This window comes from Cariama cristata, unplaced genomic scaffold (assembly GCF_000690535.1).
Source record: "Cariama cristata isolate BGI_N322 unplaced genomic scaffold, ASM69053v1 scaffold28189, whole genome shotgun sequence".
Classification (NCBI taxonomy): Eukaryota; Metazoa; Chordata; class Aves; order Cariamiformes; family Cariamidae; genus Cariama; species Cariama cristata.
The window spans coordinates 1-8174 of NW_009634542.1; the positions used below are offsets into that span (position 1 = coordinate 1).

Genomic DNA, 8174 nt, shown 5'->3' on the forward strand with positions numbered 1-8174 from the left:
GCCTAAGGGGCTGCTCCTCGCCCTCTGGAGTCGCTCGGGGCGCGGAACTGGACACGCGTGGGGGCAGCGAGGAACCCCGAGCTGGAGCGAAGGCCGCCGCTCTTGGGAGAAGGTGCCCGCGGGAACAAACAGCTGCCTGCGCTGGGGCTTTTGGCGTAGCTCGTTTGGAAGCTTTGTGGTGAAAGGCTCTTCTCCTTCTTCAAGGAGCAACGATCTTGGTCTTGGAGACTGAAGTGCTAAGCGTAGTAAACTTGTTACGTTCAACTACTCGAAATAGTGTGATTATTGTTCTAATGGAGCCAGCGCTGTTCTACAACCTGACTCATCTAGTAGACTTGTAGGGACAGGCATGCGCGATGCCTTTTCCTGGAGCAGGAAAAAGAACTGTGCTTGATGTCCTAGCCTTTTAGAAAAACACTGCTGCTGCTGGACCCCCTGTAGTCTTAAAACTGTACTTTGCTTGGTTATCATACCAGGAAAAAAAAGAGGAGGATTATTGAAGTACACTTTTATTAGCTTGGTGAGTCAGGCAGGGAGTTTATGTCCTTCTTCCCACAAAATGTGTAGCTGTCAGTTTGGAGTCTCCTTGCAAGGTTCAGGTGTAGAAGTGAGTCCTGTAGGGTTTCTGGTCTGAGTTACCCTGTAAGTTTAATTTTTGCCTAGAACCAGATGTGAACCCGCTACCTCATGTTTAAGATCAGTTTGCTAACTCTGTTTTGTTATATATGTAGTGTCAGATTTGGATTACGTATTAACGTTTTTGCTTTGATTGTAGGTTATCTTGAAGTTTTTGCGAAGCTTCGTGTGTCGTACTGATCAAGTTAAAGCTAAGGTGGAGAGGAAGATTGAAGAGAGCTTGAAGGCTTACGTATGCTCATGGAATAGGTAGAGCTTGAAAGGGAAGGATTTTGAGTATAATTTTAGTGTATTGAAATTTCCAGATAAGTGTATGGTAGCAGATTACATAAGGAAGTTGTGCTCCAGCTGAGTATTGCTTGTCTGCAGTGTTCTGACACTTCTGTAGCGATACTCAATACACTGTGAAGGGTGTTCCACAGCACGTTTGTGGGCTCGCAGGTGTTTTGAAAGAGTGCTTCCTCCTTGGGGGAGTGGGTTGTGTGCCTGCCATCGGAATAGACCTAGGAAACATGGCAGGGAGTGCTGAACAGGGTAAATGTGACTGCTGGGGCTGGGCGGGGGATGCACAGTGCAGGGCTTTTTTTGGGAGGGTGTATTTTCTATCAGGTAATTTGGGAAGCAGGGAAAGCTACTTTATTGTGGTTTAGTGCATGCTGGGCTTCAGGATTCAGCGCTCTTGGAGCACTTCTGTTGCTAGTCTGTGGTTTTTGACAGAGGAGAAGTTGAATGTGTGGAGTCTCTGGGTGCTCGTGGACCAATTCTTCATGCTGTTTTTCAAAGATAAAGAATTGTGAAGGGTAGTGGGGACTGTGTAAGGTTATGAGAGTCTTTAAAGCCTTGGCAAGTAGCGAGAGTATTGCCAAAGTGATGGTGTTTATTGAGCCCTGCAAGGTACTGATTGTTTCAGTGGAGTAAGTGTGGTGGCTGTTGAGGAGAGGGGAGATGATAGGGCTGTGTAGGCAACACATCCGGCAAACAAAGTACGTGAAGGGAAATAAAACTGCTTGTTCTAGCAGTCCAGGTGCTTTAAAAGTTAGATGGGAATTAAGCTACAGACTAGAAAGGAGCGCGCTAATTTGAGTTACGGTGGCTGTATCGCTTAACTGCTTAAGTAATAATTGCTGATTGTTTACACTCCATCTATTTTAAACCCTGTGGAGAGTGTTCGTATCATCCTCCTGTTTTTGTTCTGGTCTCTGGGAAAAGCAGCGGTATCTTATGTGTAGTGACTGTCCCTGTCAGGATAACGAGAGGAACAGCAAGTTCCTGACCTTTGCTGTTGCACCTTGTGGCAAGAACAAAAGCCTGCAGAATGTAGATCAAGTAGGAATAATCCCAGTAGGTTTGAGTACAAAGAAGTGATGGGAAGGAAAGCTGCTGCTTAGGGATTTTTAGAGGATATTACCAGTCTTGATATCAGTCTTCAGGTCTCAATCTTGCCACTGGTTCTTGTGCTTGGCAGTTTGGGTTTTATGCTTGATTGCAGACTATGAGGTTTTCTCCAAAATTTTTGTGTCCTTAGATAATATAGGGATGAGAAGTAGGAAACAAGCAGAAAATCTCAAGGGTAAACCTTTGATACAGTGTCAACAGCATTACCTGAAATGGCCTCCTGCATGTTGAACTTTTCTGGGCTGGAAGAGGAGCAGAACAAGAAGTTTTTTGCAGGTGGGTAAGTAATGTTGTTGCTGATGTGTGAGATGGCACAAGAACCTGAATTGTCTGTCCCAGCCTGGCTCTGGTGACATGGTTGCTCTTGGGGTTGTCCAGAGCCTCGAGCCAGGATAATGTGGCTGCACAAAGCAGCAGCTGTTCTTTGAGCAGATGCTCCGAAAGCTCAAACTTGAGACCTGCGATCAGATAGCTGCTTGTATTGTTCACTGCAGTCTTTCAGGCAGTGGTGTTCTTAATTCTTGCTTAGGTGCTTACTGGCTTGCAGGTCTAAAACTCGGAACTCTTTTCTTGTGAGAAATGTTTGGGGTGTAAGCAATGATGCCAGCCAGAGTCCTCATGAAGCGTAGGGATAACAACGAAGTATAACAATTTCATTGTTATTTTTACATATAGAAAACAATCTGTTTTATCATTGATATGTCTTATGAGAAGTGTAGTGTGACGATATCAGGGGGTAGGATGGGGGTGATACTGGAGGGCCATAATGAATGGCTTCCATTTTAAGGTTTAAGCTGAAGCACTTAGATTCAGCTGCGTCCCCATTTGTGGTGCTCATCTTTAGGAAATGCATTACCCATAACTGAGTAACTAGGAGTAATAACTGAGTAACTTGGAATGCTTTGAATGGGAGAGCAAGTAAAAAGTTAGCTCATTGTCTTTTATGAGTTCCCTGATACGAACAGTTTGATGGGACCCTACACTGAAGTCGGAAGCTGTGCTTCAGTCCTACTGAAGTAAAACATTCTCTTAGAGCAGAGGAATGATGGCAGAGGCCCAAAGAACAGGTGATGCTTGCAGAACTAAACTATATATTTCATAGTGATGTCCCTCTTCAGCTGCAGAAGACGATGAGCTTGCCTGTAGTCTGGAGCTGCTTGATCTCCTGAGATGCTTAACTATCACTTTTGCCAAAACGAACACGACTTGTGGGTGGGATGCGTTAGATCGGTTGGCTAGTTGAACAACGTTAGTATTTGCTGAGTTATATGTATGCTACCTGTGCTGAGCAAACTTTGTGTTACTTCTGACCTACCAGTTCTGCTTTACAGCAGCCAGTGGGAACAATGTGGTTCTTCTGTTACAGCCTCTTGCTGTGTTTGTGGAGCTGCCAGCGCAGCCCATCTGTGTTAAATATCTTGTGTGTTGCTAGTACAGAGAATACTGGTTAAGCTTCTGTTAGCTAGCTGGGCTTTTTGATGCTCATATTCCACACCAGGAGGAAGTTATGCATTGCTTTGGTCTTTGTGCTGTTTAGGCTTTAAAAAAAGAAGAAAGGTGACATTTACATCAGAACTTGTTTATAACACTTGGCTTGGTTATTCCTGTATCGCATGCGGCTTGAATCTTCTCACACTGCTTGCCTTCTAACTTTTGCAGAGTCTTGTAAGAAGTCAAAGTCAGTGGATCTGAGCCATTTCAAGCATTGAAAAAGCAGATTCTATCAAAGGGAAAGAATTGAAAATCTTTCTGAAGGTTAAAATGCTTCTGTTAATAGGAGTAGTAGCTTTAGAATGGCAGATACTCTGGAATTGCAAAAGTCCTGTAGACCACGAGGGCACCTATGGATGCTGTAGGGAATCAGTGATCTGACCTGGGTGCGCACTTGTGAGTGCCACCTCGTACAGAGGTACTGCTTGGGGAGTAGAGAGTGGGGTTGAGTGAAATGTGTGGTGGATATAGGCTCTTACACCTCACCCTACGCAGTGACAGGTAAAGGTAGAGCCTGCTGGCCCAAGGAACATGCAGCAGGTTCTTGCCCAACCTAACGTCTGCACTGGACCCGCTCATGGCAGCTGCTCATCAGCGCTGTGGTCCTGCTGCTGAGGTAAGGCAGAGCACTGTCAATTTGACTTTGGCCCTGATTCTGTCTTGCTTGGCACTGCTCTGTTGAAAGCTGCTAACAATTCATGGCTAAATGGCTGAAAGTTCCTTTTTGGTTAGATAAATCATGATTTTGTAACATAGCCCTAGACTGCCTGTCTCAGAAGGGTTCAGGGGCTTCAGGCAAATATACTTGCTAAAGTCGGATTAAAAGCTTGTTTCACTTAACAGCAGCAACCTAAAGCAAAAAATTAAGCTTATAATCAAGCTAATGGTGTGGTCTCGGAGTAAATTACAGTTTGAAAACAGCTCAAACTGGAGCAGGGAGTCCAAGTGAAAAGGACTTTGGATAATCCTTGGCTCTTTGGAGGCGTACATCTAGTGTGTTGGAGGGTTTTTGGGGAACTTGACTGTGTTTATTAAAATTGCTGGAACTGACTGCCAAAGGATGCTGGCTTTTTACTTGCTTGATTGACTTCTTGATGTTGCCAGTTGTGTTGCTTGTTCTTATTAAAGGCTGTATTAGCATTAACTTAATCCTTAAAACTAGTCTTATCTTCTGGCCAGAGCAGTTTTTACCGTGAATATGTTAGAGTGGGGAGCGAGTTCTTGTCTAGAGGAACAAGTTTGAACTTCTCCAACAAAAGTCTTTGGAGTTTACAATTAAAACTAATTTTAACTTGAAACATGTGCAGGGTTAAACTTTAAGACTTAAAACACGTGTTTCATAGTGCTTTAAAAACTACTGGTACAGTTTGAACTCCTTGATCGAGATGGGAATTTTAAATGCAGTGTACTAGCTACTGGGAAATAAACTAAGGGGAAGAGAGTAGTGTGGGTCTGAGTGGGACCTGTGGCGCTGGCTTTCCTGTGTGCCCTGGGGTCCTGCTGGTAGCTGATGCCTTTCATACCTTGGGGAGCAGAGCTAGGGTGTCTGTAGCATCAGCACATGCCATCTTACTTCAAGTGTTTTCCTGGAACCCCTGAGTAAGTGTCTGTTTTGTTGAGAACCTGTGAGCACAATTAAATCTGCTCTTGAAGCCTGAATATCAGTTCCTTGTGTGAGTTCTACAAGTTTTAGGATATCTAGTTCATGGATGTAATGGTAGTAGGTTCATTCAACTTGACCTTTGGGCAAGACACTTTGAACCTTGCTTTGCTTTGCGTCATGCTTCCACTTCCTCATTTTTGCTGAGGAACTAATTAATACTTTTAACTGTAAGATGGGTCAAGTTAATGGTTTATGTTCCACAGCAGTGGGCCCAACCCCAAGGGTATTATGCTGTAGGGGAGATGACAGAAACTTTAAGTTCTGCAAGTTGGCTTTCCAGCTGAAGGCAGTTCATGGTGAGGTAGCCTCCTGGGAGCTGAAGAACTCAAACTGAAACTTCATCTAAAGGCTGCTTGGCTCTTCACTTTTAAGTCCCTAAAGCAAAATCTTCTGCATGTGCTTAAGGATCAGAAACTGTTGCAAATGGTAACTGGCTGTGACTTTCTTCAGGTTTTGGTTTAAAATTAGTCTTGTCAAGGTCAGACTTGGTCATTGAGCAGCAAACCTTCCCAGATCACAGGGAAATACAGCAGGCCTTGCAGCTTAGGATCTGATGCATGCAGTAATGGCTGGTTTGTAGATGGTACCAAACTGTAATTGAATCCTCCATGTATTATGAGTTCCAGTTTTATGTGAACTCCAGAGTCATTTGTTCCAAGTTACAAACCAGCTGATTCTCAGTCTCCCTCAGCAGCATCTGGAAGCAAAGACCTTGCTAGGTCTGGTGTTGTGCTAGCAGGACCTTGGAAACTGCACAGAGGTCTTCAAAATGCAAAGCAGTCTCTTGGACAGATGCAGAAGCTTGATCCTCTGCCACAGCAGTGGATGCTCATCTCCATTTGTACCTGGATAAATCCAACTGTATGTAGCCACCATTCCTGTTTTTAAACTTGGCTCTGCAGGTCTGACAGGTGAGTAGTGGAAGTCTTAACTAGCATGTCAGCAGCTTGGAGAGAATGGCATGTTAAAGCGATCATCTGTGCCTTGCCAGGAAACCTGGTAATGCGTTAGCCTCTCCCATGTGCAGAAGCAAATGGTGGTCTACAGCAGCTAGTGGCTGTACTCCTGGGGTGTCTTGTGGAGGTTAAACATCCTCATCGTTATCTGAGCTGCTGTTCTACAAAAGCTGGGAGGCTTTCTGTTGTAGGGACTTGAATTGAGAGTTGTTGCTAAACTTTTCCAAAGGCAAGGAACTTATGCGTTGCTTTTTACACAGGCCTTTTAATCTGTGATGTTTCAATCTGTGAATTTATAGAGCAGAACTCGAAATGCTGCCTTATGCGAGAGCTGCATCACTGAGACAAGTGGTTTAAGTGTTCATTGTAAGTCATCTTTTTCCAGTGAGATACTATATATGGCTTCAGAAAACCAAAGTATTCTTTCTAGCTGGAACTTAAGATTGAAGAGAAAGAAATAGTATTTTGATGAGAAACAGGGCTGCTACTAACTGAACTTCATTGCCTCTGCATCTGTTGTGAGACTTACCTTGTGGTATCACTGAACGTGTGTTGTTTTATCCAGTTTGATGAAGCAGAGCTTTTGAGCAGCGGGCTGTAGGGTGAACGTTGGGGCAGCTTTGGAGCTGTGTATTCTACTAGCTGGTAGAATATGTGCTCCATCTGCAGCCCATGCTTGTAAGTATTTCCCCTTTATAGTAGGGAAGGTGCATGCTAGGTTCTTGAATATAGTCCATAGTAGGTTGTGGTCTTACACGGAAAACACGGATTCTTGCAGTTGTACTCCTTCCAAGTCTAGTGTTGTTGCGTTGTAGTTATGTATAAAACAGGAGCGAAGGGGATGAGAAGTGGTAAGGAAAAGAGGTTTAGGCATGTGGGGTTTTTTATAGATGTGTTTGGGATTTTCAGTATTGTAGCATTAAATTGTCTTTTCCAGAAGGTTAGAGTCCAATAGTCTTTGGAAGTGGACTGTACTTTATGTACCTTTAGAAAGAGTAGATATATTCATGTTTTTAAGTTTTCATGCCCATACTTTTGAATTTGTGTGTGTGGAGACTCACTTCATTCTTTGTAGCTGTGACTAGACTGACCACGAAGAAGGTGTGTCGCCTTCAGATGCCAGCAAAATTGTGTGTAAGTGGCTGCAAGTTCCTCTGCTGCACTAGTTGTATGGCGTGTCCTTGGCTTACTGATGCTGAAGTGAAGCACAGTGCAGTCTGCTACTTTTTCAGGCTGTTGGTATCTGAAAACTTTTGTAGTATGTGCATTTCTCTAGGGTGGAGCAGTATTCTTCTGTGGCTCGGGATGATACTGGGCATGTTTAATGTTCTGGAGTTAAAGCAGAGAGAGATGTACAGTAAGTGGTGTGAAGTGTGCTGGTGGGGAGTGAGAGTGCCTTACTGATCTTTGTGGTAGCTGATACTTGCAACCAGGAGGTAAGGAGGCAATTCTCACTTGGCTGAAATTGGCTACTCTGAGTTGGCATGCGTAACTGACAATTCTGAAGGGCTTTCCTCCTCTGAGGCTATCTGGAGCTTCTCTCCACCTTCAGGAGGGAGTAGGCTCTTCAGCAGGTGCTGCATGCTCAGTATCTACTCCTGTCCAAGTCCATGCTGAACCACGAAGTGTGGGAGTAAGGTTTGCTCAGGTCAGCACTGTAAGAAGCTGAGGAGAACTAGAAAAGCTTCAGTAGTCTGGTGTGCAAGTCAGGAGGCTTTCAGCTGGGCTCTTTAGAAGTTGGGAGCTGCTGAGAGCAAAACCGAACTTGTGTGTGCGCCTTACGGTAGTCAGGGTATGTGAAGCTTTATATCTCCACTGCAAGGCTTCCAGGGGATTGCATAGTCAGGGGAAAATCCTGAGATTTACCTGTTTGATGTAAGGCAGCATTCCTGTCTTGTAACAGGAGAGGCTTTGGCTAGTGGTGGCCTCCCAATTCGTGGGAAGTAGAGGCTGGAACTCCCAGAGATCATCTATTCAAGAGCTTAAATACTGTGTGTAATTAACAAAAGGCTGTTAGGCGGCAAGCTTTTTCC

The 8174-nt window shown here is 44.4% G+C and overlaps 1 protein-coding gene across 1 annotated transcript in view; it reads left to right on the top strand.

Moving 5' to 3' along the window:
- Nucleotides 1–3861: 3861 nt before the first annotated feature.
- The window catches only part of LOC104167071 (ubiquitin-conjugating enzyme E2 D2-like), a 25146-nt gene continuing 20833 nt past the window's right edge, over nucleotides 3862–8174 (top strand). The window contains exon 1 of the mRNA XM_009707196.1: nucleotides 3862–3894. The gene's annotated coding sequence lies outside the window, so the exon portion shown is untranslated. The remainder of the gene's footprint in view (nucleotides 3895–8174) is intronic.